This window comes from Mus caroli, unplaced genomic scaffold (genome assembly GCF_978045245.1).
Source record: "Mus caroli unplaced genomic scaffold, Mus_caroli_1 scaffold_7, whole genome shotgun sequence".
In the NCBI taxonomy this organism is placed as follows: Eukaryota; Metazoa; Chordata; class Mammalia; order Rodentia; family Muridae; genus Mus; species Mus caroli.
Window position 1 is genome coordinate 127,760,120 of NW_028227262.1, and position 13,971 is coordinate 127,774,090.

Here is a 13,971-nt window from a genome sequence, read left to right on the forward strand (position 1 = left end):
TTAGCACTCCTGAGGCCTGAAGAAGCCCTGTGCACTTCCAGCCCAGCAAAACCATGGCATGGAGTTCAAAGAGAGGCACCAATTAAGCGAAGAACATTTTTCAGATTCAAGAGAGCGTCTGCATTTAGAGCATGGTCTATGGATCAGTGGAGATAGTAGTTCAAAGGGACCAGCCAGTTTAGTAAAGCACCTTGGTTACCCATTAAATTTGCTTTTGTAAATAAAGTGCAGCCCGCTTCCCTTTGATCTTCGGAAGATAGTTCAGCATGCTATACATAGCAGAGGAGATGAAAGGAGATGAGGCTGCTTAAAGTGAAATATGCCGCCGAGTGATCCACAGCTTGGCAAGTGCTGGGAGAGGCGCAAGAGATTTGTAAGTAATGTCCTTATTCTATAGTATTTTCATAGGGCCGTTGACATTCATTTCAGGATTTTTAAAATTTATATAAATAAACAATGGGCGCTGCAGAAAAAAAGTTATAAAACATGGGGCATAAATATGATCGATGGTTCATAATCGCCTGCATGGACCTATTTCCTTTCTTTAAAATTACACCTAACTTTCATACTATTTTATCAAGTGTCTGTTGTCAATCTCTTTGCTGGCCAGGGCACTAATATTTTTAAATTTAATAAAAATGCCTCAATAATGTACATTTAAGTTTTTTACTTCCTAGCTGGATCGTGTTTCTGTTGGTAGAGGATGGTGTGTTTAAAATAGAAAATAAAGCAGTTATTGTATTTTCTGTCTCTCTGATCAACTACTTGCTCCGGGTAATGTAGGCACATCCCTTCTCTAAATGTCAAGTTTTGTCTTAGTTTTTAATAACTGCAAGGTGAGATGCCTGCTCATATCTAGCTTTTATTCTGTTTTGCCATTTAAAGACACAATGCAAATACAAACAGGGAAGGATAGGACACAGTCACTTGCTTCTAGAAACTTTCTTTTGAACAAATAGACATGATATAGAGAAATCAACATTTTATTTTAATCTTTACTAATGTTTGTTAGCAATTTCCTTTTTTTAAAAAAAAATTGTTATCTCCAAATTCTGGGTTTTCAATACTTACTGGAGTGCATTTTTTTTTAAATAAATGTTTTAAAGTACCTACTGTCAACTGCTTTTTATTATTATAAACAGTATCTTCTGCAGTTTGCTTCAAACTTAATTTAGAAAATGTTTATATTTGACAGGATATCTTAATGGGCTTAAAATATATTTCTGTATCTTTAAAAATTGGAAGAAAATTGCATATAGACAAAACCACAATTATGTAAGATATTTAAGAGCCATATGTGACAGAAATTGTGGTAACTACACAGAGATGCTCTTTGAGTCTTGGGCAGCTATACACATGTGGTAGTTTGTTATAACAATAAACTTTGCACCAGGAATGCATTTGTACCTGCTCATTACATATCGTGTGTGTGTGTGTGTGTGTGTGTGTGTCTGAGGACTGAACCTAGATCTCACATACACTAGATTCAGTCCTCTTTCACTGAGCTACAGTTTCAGCCCCAGTCCCTTTTCATATACTAAAGAAAATAAGTGTGAAAGAATCCAGTTTACTAAGAAAAAGATCTGAAAAAATTACCTACACAATTTAGTTTAATAACCTTTTATATGTAGAATTTATATCTCATTTTTAGTGAAAATAGCTTTATTGATTTTTCTCATTATACTGATAATAGAAGAACATTAATGAAAGAAAACCATAGGCACAATCTAGTCCAAATTAATTTTAACCATTGTGAATCTTACTATCTTGTAACATCTGCAGTTCACATTTTGATGGTTTTATGTAAATTAGAAATATATTCTATCCTTATACAAAATCATTATTTCAAGATAATACTAGACTTGTAATGACTTTTCAAGAAGATAATAGTACTTCTGACCTATATTTTATAATGCCAGAAACAAATCCTGGATGACCAATTAAACTTGAATTTTGAATAAGCATTGAATACTTTATTTTCAGCCAGTCCCCCTTGGACATACTAAAAAAAAATTTAAATAAATAAATCATGGTTTATCCACAATCCAAATTTAAGTGGGTATGCGGGATTTTTACATTTTATACCTATTCTTCCAATATGATTTGGTTACCTTAAGTAAGAACAGAAGAGTGAGCATAGAGTTATAAGTTCACATAGGCTTGACAATGTTGGGCAATGCAAAAACCGACTAGACATCATATTTTATCAATTCTAAACCACATCTTTTATATTTAACATGATTAAATTACAAGCAGTGTTATTTTCTAATACTGTCTGGACATGAGAAAAGACTCATATTTTATTACCTACAGAAACTTGTTACTATTGTTAGTACTGGGGCAGCATGCAGTCGCAATGTTTTCATATGCACATCATTCAACAAGCATTTGGAGGAAAGACTGTGGCTTCTGATTGTTGGACAAAATCATGCTTTTGTCGTATTTTGGTAGGTATTAGGACATGCAATTAACACCAAAGGGGGAGAAAAGATGTCTAATTAGGAAGAAACCTCTGCATCTTGCAGAATCTTGGAAATGCTGCAACCTCAATGCGATTGGTGGCACAGAGACAGGGTGTTTTGTACAGCATCAATGCCAATGATGTCCAATTTTTAAAAAGTGACTCAATGACTCTGAATGAGAAATACTACTAGGAATATTTTAGGTGCTTTATTTTCAATTTCCTGCAGATTATAGAGAGACTTAGTGTAGAATCTGTCCAAATAAATCTGGGATGCACTTTAGTAAGCATAGGATGATAAGACTTACCTCCCATCTAGAGAAGTCATCACAGGAACCAGACAGTTGTTTCAGTGCTTAAGAGCATTTGCTTCTTTTGCAGAGGACCTAGGTTTGGTTTCCAGCACCCACGGGTGGTTCATAACCATTCACCTCCTGAATTTTGTAGGCATCAAGCACCTATGTAATACGTATAACACATGCAGCCAAACTTCTCACACACACACACACACACACACACACACACACACACACACACACACACACACACACAAATGAATGAAGGAAGGAAGGAATGAAGAAATGAATCTAAACAAATTACCTGGGCAAAGAGTTTTATGGTTGAGCAGTAGCCTACCATGTATCTGTCCTTAGGTTTATTCTCCAGAACTTTTATTCAAAACTAAGCAAGCCAGGACACAAACAAATCAGTACATAAGATTGTCATGTTTTTATTAACCAAGTTTTATGTTCATTAACAGAACACAAACTCAAGTTCTATGCAAGGCTTATCAGAAAGTGAGCTGGAGACTTAGCTTGGTTAATGGAATTCTTGGCTGGTATGGAAGCTCTGGTGTGGATCCTTGCATTGCATAATCCAGATAAGGTAGACTCTACAAGTAGCTTCAGCAATTGGAAGGGGACAGAATGGAGGCCATCAGATTAGACAGTCAAGGTCATTTTCAGTTACATAGCAAGTTCATGGCCAGCCTCAGGTACATAAAATCCTTTCTCTTTTTCAAAGAATCAAACAAGTCAGTAGATCAATAAGAAGTTGGAGTAAATGAAACACAGTATTTGATAGTGATTTGTTTAAAGTGATATTAAGTTTTGAAAAATGTGTAAGTCTCTCTTGGTATAGCTTTCCTAAACCTATTCAATAATGAGACTCTGTGATATGTAACATATTCTAATCCTTAGAAATAATATTCAGTAGGACTTCATTTTGGAGATGCATGTCATACATGCCCATTATGATGCTGGGATCTCATAATGGGGTCGACACCAAGAAGAAATTGGGACTGAATGTAAATTAAAATAGAGATCCATCTTTTCTTTATTGTCCATTAATCTATTTAGTCTGCTTGTTTTCTTTTTGAGATTATATTTTAATTATAATATTTCTCCCCTTCTCTTTATTTCCTTCAAACTCTCCCATATGCCCTTCCCTAGTCTCCTTTCAATCCATGGCCTCTTTATTCAATGATTATTATTAGATGCATGCATCTATATATTCCCAAATACAACTAGCTCACTCTATATAATGTTATCTGTATGTATGTTTTCAGGACTGACTGTTTGGCATTGGGCAACCAATTAATGTGTGTTCCCTGGGGATGACCACCTCTCCCACTCCCAGATTCCCTCAGTTGTCTGTAGCTGTTTGTCTTAATCCAAGAAGTGCTGGTTTCACAGTGGGTTGATTAAGGAAACCCATAGATGATATTAAAATAGATGTTTCAAAAACAGTCCAATCATGTGACATCTGCAATTGCTGCTGACAAGTAAAGAAATGCAATGAAGAGAGCATGTTAAAGTCAAACTTTAAATGAAACAATCTTAGCAATGAATATGTAATTTCATGTCTCATGTCCAGTACCTCATCACAGTATGTACATGGTCTAGCAATAATGATTCAACAACTCGGAAGGAGGTAGGACAGAGGTATGGTAAATAGACAACTGTTAGAGCATTTGGATAATGAAGTCCTGGCTGATCAGTAGACCATATCTTCCCTCTCTTCTGATTATTCTCTACAGTAAACCTCTTTGTGCTTCTATGGTGAGTTTGCGTGGACACTAGAAGAGAATCCCCATTCCTGATTTGGAATTGAAGGAGTTTTAGGGATGGACATTGTATCAAAAAAGAGAGACAAGCAAAAACTTATTGTAGACAAACTCACTCATTGTAGAAACATGGAAGGATGAGAACCAGAGTTCCTGACTTCTTGTTGCAGAAGCAGTGCTCAGCTCCTACCTGGTCTCTGAGCAGATCTCATACCCTTTGTTTCTCCTTCTTGCTTTTCTTCCTCTTTCTACTTCCTTTCCTCTTCTCCCTCTCTCCTCCCTCCCTCCCTCCCTCCCTCCCTCCCTCCCTCCCTCCCTCCCTCCCTCCCTCCTTCCTTCCTTCCTTCCTTCCTTCCTTCCTTCTTCTATCTCTTATCCCTTTCTTCCCCATATTTCAAGCCATTCTTCCCATACGATGTACATATTTTGATCTTATCTACTGCCTTGTGTTTAGGGGCCTACCTTTGGAGGTAGTAGCTGAGATTGAATGTTGTACTAGTAACAGGTGAGATAGCTTAGTGCATTGGAAAAGCATTATCAAGTTCACTGTGTCTCATAGCTAAAGGTTTGCCTTTTATCCATTCCACATAAACAATAAAGCTGGCGTTGTGAGCTTTATCTGTTTGAGTCCGTATTTGCTTTTTATGCTATACTGAACGGTTAGAAAAGGAAATAGTATCACTTATTTTATTATCTCAGACTGGTGTCATTAATTGTCCAAGTGTGCCTCTAACTTTTCTTCTTCTGATCCTGTGAATAGTACCCTTGAATGGTAACTTGAGTCATTACAAGGCTTGTTTCTAAGAAAAAAATGTGCATCGATTTTAAGTGTCTGGATTCCGTGGCACTTAAATTCCTCATTCTGTAAATGGGCATTTGATTTGATACTTCACTTTTAGGAGCCTGGTTAATATATTTCCGTCCACAAGAGAAAGGTCGGTTTACCGATGACCTTGAGATTTTTAAGCCTAATAGGCAAAGTTGCAAGAGATGTCAGGATTCAATCTGATACGCTTTTAATATCAGGCAGAGTTGTATGATTTGGTCAGTGTGAGAAAATGCATGGTTTCTTTACACTCAAATATATTCACTCTGAGGTGTAAATTATATTTACTTACCTCGAGAACTGGAAAAAAAATCAAGTCAAAATCAGAAATATGGTTAGCTGGTTGAAAGTTAATAGGCTTTAAACGGACTTGAAATTGGATAATGATATGATTCACTTCTAATGTACATGAGATACACGAATTTACTCCCTTCCTACTTTTGAAGTTCTTATTCTAGTGTATGGTAATCAATCTATGGGGCTCACCAATGATTTTGTATCATAGACAAGATACAGTCTTGTCCTAGGTCTAGTCTCCAATTTTTGAGAAGCTCTAAAATTGTGGTGGTGGGGGGGGAGATGGCTTGGTGGGTAAAGAGCTGGACTTGAGTTTGGGTCCCCAGTAGCCATGTCAGAGCTGGTGTCATCTGTAAACCCAGCCATGAAGGAATGAGGAGAGGGTGCCCCTTGGAGCCCACTGGCCAACTAGCCTAGCCAGTCAAGCAAGTCCAGGTTCAATGAGGGAATCTGTCTACAAAACAAAGCAGAGTGAGACAGAGGAATACACCCAACATTTCCCTTTGGCCTCTGTACACATGTACTCACATGCACTTGTGCACAGTCATGCATTCAGCACACACATACAAACATATGGAAAACTTCATGAAACGTTGTGAGTTTCTTCAAGGAAAAGGTTGCTGTTGGTAGGCTTTTATAACAGTGTCTTGCTATTCAGTCTAGACCAGTGGTTTTGAACCTGTGGATCATGACCCCTTTGGGGGCCATCTATCAGCTACCCTGCATATCAAATATTTACCTTACAATTCATAACAGTATCAAACTACAGTTATAAAGTAGTAACACAATGATTTTAGCATGGCGGGGTGTGGGGGGGGGACGGTCACCACAACATGAGAAACTGAATTAAAAGGAAGGCTGGAAATCACTAGTAGACTTTTCTCACACTCCTGATCTATGTGCACTCTCCTCCCTAGTGTTAGGCGTCACAGTGAGCTTGGGAATACATTTTTTTTTCATGTCTAGGAAGACCTAGATTTAATTTTAGGAAGGTTCAAGGGAATCAAAACACAATGTAAAATTTACATTAACTGCTATAAGAAATGTTTGGGTTGCATAAAATATTTTAATCCATTGGAATCCTGATCTTGTATTATTTAAAAATTCCTAATTGAGAACCAATTTGGAATTGTGCAGCTGCATTGAATATAATTAAGGGTATGTATGGAATCTGAACATTTGAAGGCACTTAAAACCAGCCTAAAAGTTTTCTTCATACATATTGTTCAATATTTAAGAAAGTTTATTAGATAACTTATGTACATATAGAAAACACGAGTATATAAAATATATTAATACAGTTTAAAATGTAAAAAAGAATTTAATTGTTGGGGTTTATAACTGGTTCCTGATAATAATTAAAGGCATTTTAAAAGTGACTAAATTTTCCATTTCTATGAATGGAATTATAATGATTATAAAATGAACTTAAATTGTAAGGAACTAATGCTTTTATTTATATCTTTAACAAACTGAATATTTTAAAAGCCAATATAATCTACTAATGACTTTTTCTACAGAGTCATGTTGAGAAAACCAAGCTCTCATATAAGTATCCATTTACCACTCAAGCAAATCAAGTATCTACAGTAAAAATAAAAAACAAAGAAACAAAAAAATGAGGCTCCTGTGTACATTACATCATGGGAATTCACTAAAATATCGCCATCTCAGGATGAATCTTGGGAAACAGATAACTGACCTCTAACACACTACAGTCTCACCACATTATTAGCATTATTTCTTTCCCCTGTGGAATTTCTACAATTGTCTTAGTGCTTTATTAAAAATACATTATTCCTTTGAGAACTACATATTTTTAAACACAGCATATTATTGAGATTAAACATATATTCTCAGGGTGTGTGCTTTAAAAACACTCCCTGACTTTTAAGAAGACTCATGCTCAGTTTCCAGAGCTCAGAGAGCAGCTCACAAAGGTCTGTAGCAACCATCCCAGGGGATCCAGTGCTGCCTTCTGGTCTCCATAGGCACCCACATGGAGGATTACCTTTTTTTTGCATTACTTTACTGGGTTCTATTATCTACCACCTTTCCAACCCTCATTCCATTCTGATACCTTCCACCACCCCTCCCACCAACACTAGGTAGGAGAGAAAGAAGGTTAGAAGGAAAGGGGCTCATAGACCTCTTTAGACGACTTCCCACTGATTAGGGGCCTTGAGTTCCTTGGGGTAAGTCCAGTCTCTGAAGTCAGGATATCTCCAACCAGCAATCCAGCAAAACAGCAAACTAGCAATCCAGCAAAAGCAAAGACATCTGCAGGTACCAGCAGCAACAGCAGGGACCAGCAACAACAGCAGGGACCAGCAGCAGTGGAGGCAGCAGCAGAGGCAGCAGCCTCCACAGGCTCTCTCCTGGCTCTCGCATTTATACCCTCTCAAGAGTCTCCAAAATTCAAAACATAAACTGTCTGTAACTGATAAAAACCATGTCCTTCCTAGGGCACGAGGCAATCATAGTTAGCAGCTTTGGGTGGTCCCACACCTGGGATTAAAAGAAAAACACATTCACATAGCACAACTGTGTTTTTACAGAAGCCAACAATTCTTACTACTCCCATGCCTTCGTGTGGTGCACATTAGCTGATATAGGCACACACACACACATGCATGCATACACGCACATGTGCACTCACACAAGTAAATAGAATTTTAAAACCCACATATCCTTTGAGTGGTATTTACTGGTTTCAAAAGTTTCCCAAAAGTCAGCTTTGGTAATAATGATGACAGGCTTGTACCTTTAATAATATAAGTGACCTAACCTCTTGTCTGAGTTAGGGTTTTACTGCTGTGAACAGATACCATGACTAAGGCAACTCATAAAAAAACAACATTTAGTTAGGACTGGCTTACAGATTCAGGAATTCAGTCCAGTATCAAGGCAGGAGCATGACAGCATCCAGGCAGGCATGGTGCAGGCTGAGCTGATAGCTCTACATTTTCATCTGAAGGCTGCTAGCAGAATACCTGCTTCCAGGCAGCTAGGATAAGAATATTAGAGCCCACATCCACATGGCTGCTCCTACTCCAACAAGGCCACACCTCCCAACAGTGCTACTCCCTGGGCCAAGCATGTACAAACCATCATACCTCTTAGTGACTTTTCAAGACATCTTCCCTCAAGGGAGCTTTTGCCAGTTCTCTGGGTCTCAGTGTGGTGGATGGATAGATGACTAGATATAAAGAAGCTGACCTTGTGAATTTCAGGTGAACCTCATGCTCATTTTCAGAACTTGAACAGGATAGAGAGCTTTAAAGTCCTACCTTTCTAATCTGATGATAACACATTATTGTTTCATAGCTGACTTAGTGGATAACAGATAGCACTTTGTTTGTGTTTTTAGTGTACCCAGAGCATTTCACACACTAGAAAGGTGTGTTACCACTAAGTCACATTCCCAGTTCAGATATGATTCTCATGGTTGCATGCAAAATGAGGTTAATTTATTGCAGAGCTGTCTGTCTGTCTGTCTGTCTCTGCCTCCCTCCCTCCCTCTCCATCCCTCGACCCCTCTCCCTCTCCCCTGCCTCTCTGTCTCTCTGTCTCTCTCTCTCTGTGTACAGAATCAGTTACCTTGTCAGTATTCTGCAGCTGTGAATTGTGGCTGACTGCCAAACAGAGGCTCCAAAGACTTTTGTACAAAGATAGGTGATGATCTGCATAGTGTGAATGATCCCCTGCCAGAGCTCTGCCTTCAGACTTCATGGGGTGGAAGCCTTACATGAACACCCAGAGATCCCACACTTATTACAACGAGGGAAGTCTGTGAGCCCAACAATTACCCACATAGACTTTTGGAGATGTTTACTTAGTTCTTTAGGACTTCTTCCCTTCATCAACCATATTCCCAGGTATTTTGGGCACAGGACCGTTGAATGCCTGTCTACATCCCTTCCGGCCTCATAATCATTTGAGCTGAACAATCAGAGTTTGAATTGTTTATGGAACCTGACCCCCCCCCCCCAAAAAAAAGCCTACCTTTCACATAATGTTGTGATCGGTGTAATTCCGATGTGGCATTCTGTGTCAAGGCATGACTCCAGACTACATTCACATAGCAAACAGTATTGTCTAGATTTGAAAAGGTGTGGTTATCAAAGACATTGACAAGATGACTCTGGACTATAAAAGGAAAATCAATACCCCCTGCTCTGGCAGACCATGGAAGTTCACTAGTTTTCTCTGAATTGTTTGTGTATATAAAGACACCTTTTATACGAAATAATAGAGATGGGATCTAAAGAATACCAGAAGAAAACTGATACCAGTTCCACCAGGTAAAGAGAGCTGAAATAAAATCCTCAACCATCATGCCAAATCTACTTTGCTGATACCTTCAGACAGGTGTGCCAAAGTCAAATTATCTCTTGTTAAACTGCTTCATGGAACTTTTCCCAAACTAGCTCAAATGAAAGTAAAGGTTTTAATTATAAAATATATGTTAGTTGACTACATTTTTTCTAGTGTCAATTAAATATTTTATGATGGTATGAGTTTGGGTTGGATAAAACTTTTTTATTATTATTTTAGAGAAGTTAATTGTTTTAGCTTAAAACACTATGTTTTGAGAATGCTTCTGGGATAATACTAATCTATTGAGAAAATGAGCAATGGAGATTATATAACTGTCGAATAAGGAATATAGATGAAAAATCGTTATAAAGCATGATTTACCTGTCAGAGCGGTTGATGTTATGTGTTATGGGAGCTTTGGTGAAGGACATTTAACTATCCTGGGTCTATGAAAAGTTTTGTTTTCAGTATACTGTGTTGAAAATGCTAATGAGTTACCAGCAGAAAGCTTGTAGCAATTTCAAGTAAGAATTATACATTGAGCTAGGGAATATTCACCTTTATGGGAAAAAAATCAAATGCATCTGAGAAAATTGCTATTCACAAGGAAGTGTGCTATTCTGTGTGATTAATTTGAAGAATATATGAAAATGCAAGTTAGCTATAACTATTGTTATAGGTGGCTATGGTCTAATAGATAAAGATTTGGTCATTTTTCTTGGAGAAGATACAAGAGGAAGTAAACTCCTCTGGTATTTATTTTATTATTTATTTATTATTATTGTATTTATTTAAATTTATTGTCCTAGTCAAGATGGACAAAACCTTTTGCTAGTTCCTATGACATAATCTATGAAACTAATAAAAATACATTAATAAAAAATCGAAAGCAATAATATTAGCTACAAGTTAATATAAGAGGATCAAATGTTTCAATTTAGCATATTTTTTTGCAACTTTTAGATACACTTTGACTTATTTAAATTTTATTATGGTTTTCTCGTCAGGACAAATCTATGCCCTTAGCAGGGGATGCAAAAAAACATGCAGAAATTGTGTTAACTATGAAATCACTGAATTTCTTCTGCTTCTTCCCCCAAATCACGATTCTTGTATTTCCTACAATAAGTATAGTCACAAGCTTAATTGTATTTTCTTATCTGCTTATTTTGGGGAACATGAAAAGTATTCCTATGACCACTATTCCTGTAGATAATGAGCAACAGCATAATTTAGCAAATATAACTAGAAAGTAAAATATCCAGATCCATTATCGGATTATTTACAGAGAGTGAGTTAAATTGTTCAACACCTTAGTTAGTTCACCTTCATTAAATTTCTAGCTTTGACATTTTAAAGTGTGTAGCCTCGGAACCTAGTTTAGGATATATAAAAGGAAGTCTCAAAAATAAGAAGGGTAGAAGCCAGACTATTGTAGGTGAAAGAGACAATAGATGTAAAGAAAAAGTCCAATATAATTGAAAAAAAGACAGAGTGATTGACAGGGAGGGATCAGATTTGTATTTGACGGCAAGTTTAAGCAAGGCTTAAAAGTGTTGGGAAGGGCTTGAAGGACAGCTCCTCAGGCAAAGGAACTTGCTTGTGACATGAGTTTCATATTCGGAATTCATGTAAAGTTGGCATGTAAAAACTGTGACTCTACAAAGTTGTCCTCATACGCATTGCCACCATGGCAGTCATCCAAACACTCACGTGCTTGTATATGACCGTGCTTGTCTATGCACGTGTGCATGAACGCATCCTCCACACACTCAAACACACACTCATCTTGTATGCGAGTGTGAGCACCTACATACACTAGATACACAGATATGAATAATATTTTGAAAGTTTAAGTAACCACTCTGAAGAGTTGCCATTTCACTGTGATCACGAGAGAAACATAGCTCAGTGTTTAGGTGTGTGAATTACCTGTATGGCACAGGCTGTGGAAATAGTCGACTGGGGGCACTGAAGGCACTTGCAGTTGATGGCAGTAGACACAGAGGATGGGCAACAACAACTAGATACCTTTTCTGTGGTAAGATTGATAGAACTTCCCACTCAAGTGAGCACAGATAGGGAGAAGAGGAACTGAGATTGAAACTAAATTTCCAGTAAAAATATTTTGAATAGACGGTGATGCTATTCATTACTTACTTAGAAGCAATGTGGTATTCTACCCATGAAAATTATAATTATCTGCATTGAACTTAAGATGTCCTGTAAAAGTTTGGATACAAGAATTTAAGAGTTGTAGGCCAGGGAATACCCAAAATCGAAAACTGAAGAACTAATTAAGATTGTATAATGGGGTGTGTGGACTGTGGACCCAAAGACAAACAACTGGAAGAGACAGGACGCTTTGCCAGGCAGCTGTTCTCCACTCTCAGAGCCCTGCAGGGCAAATGAGGTCTTGAAATGAATCCTGGGTTAATTTTGTGGAGTACGACGGGAACAGTAGAGACATATATGGAATCCCTAAATAGAAGCAGCTGCTCACTCCTCTGCGCGGTAATCTGATGACTATTTATTCAGCTTCAGTGGAATATTTTGTTATATGAAATATTCTTACACTGTGTGACATCTTATTGATGCTCTTTGAGTCTATGGACAGGTTCACAGAAAGGCATTTTTTTTTTTAAGTAGAATTGAAGTGTTCGTAGTGTATAGAAAGTTTGGAGACATCATATCAGTTATTCTAATGAGCAAAAGTTACTGCTGAACTTGGAATGCTCTGTGCACCATTAACAACAAAGCCTCCTCTGAGTATGCTTTTACAGTTATCAAAGCAAGTAAGGTTACATTGGAAATTTGCCTGTCCTGGCTGTGCAGTGTATAGTAAGTGATTGCTTTTTTAATTGGCATTTACTGGAAAGCAATAATTTAATAGGCTCATGATAGCTTTTAAATAATTATTTCACAGGCTAAGAGGCTTTTCTTCTTTCTGAAGCCTAGAGACTATTGTTTGGCTCTGTTTTCTTTCTTTCCTTTTTTCTAAAGCAGCCCTCCCATGCTCTGTACTGGGGTTACTTAGTTAAAAAACGAGTTCAGCAAGTTTTAAAGAAAAGGCCTGTTGGTTAAGTAGAAGACAAATATTTTCTTTAGTGCAGAGGATAGGGAGAGGAAAAGTCTCAGGTGACACCTCTCTGTTCTATCACCTCTCACCAGAGCCTTTTCCTTGCAGAGGATGGGAATCAACAGGTAATGCATTTAAAATAAGGAGAATTTACATGGGAAAAGAACCCTGTTTCCTCCTCCAACACAGAATGTAGCAACGATATGATTTCACCCAGCTCCTCTGTTTTTGGTTTTGTATGTAAAAAAAAAAACCCAAAAACCAAACAAACAACCACAAACAAATTCATACAATTATTTGGATGTGTTTTTGACAAGGTTAGACTAATTAAAGATGACAAAAATGAAGACACTGAGTATAAAAAAAAGAAGACTGGGAAAAGCACCTTCTTATGGCTGTCCCACTGTGAGCATGTGCTGGAACCCCTGAGTCCCCGCACCCCAGATGTCTCTGAAGGCTTTACTGACCGACCCCTTGGAGGACAGCCATATCTGGGCACCATGGACGTGAACTGAGACTTTCTCTATAGAGAAAGATTGTTCTTAACAGGGATCTAGAGAACTCAGTTTGAAAACAGGAGGTTCCATTTTCAAGCTATGAAAGTTAACTATTGCTGAGAAAGGTTGAAGTCTGCTACTTCCAGTGCCTTCAAAGTTGAAAGTTGAAAGTTGTCTCGAGACACTAAATGAGATACTCAGAAAGTTTCTGAGGTTGTGCAGGAGAACCCCATGTTAGCTTCACAAATAGGTATTTGTTTACTGAGGGATCAGAGTAAGAAGAGAGGCAAAATGTCATGATTTTTCAGCATTCCCCAGAACGACATCAAGGGAGTAGAAGTCAACAGTGGGAATATAGGTTCAGTTTCATCTCTAAATCTGCTTTAATGATGCCTGCCTGTAGAACCCTGACGCGAGGTGGCCTTG

General features: G+C 37.7%; 1 protein-coding gene across 1 annotated transcript in view; it reads left to right on the forward strand.

The window, feature by feature from the left end:
- The first annotated feature begins 270 nt into the window (after nt 1-270).
- Tspan12 (tetraspanin 12) overlaps nt 271-13,971 on the forward strand; it is a 104,119-nt gene continuing 90,418 nt past the window's right edge. Inside the window, exon 1 of the mRNA XM_021165686.3 lies at nt 271-373. The gene's annotated coding sequence lies outside the window, so the exon portion shown is untranslated. The remainder of the gene's footprint in view (nt 374-13,971) is intronic.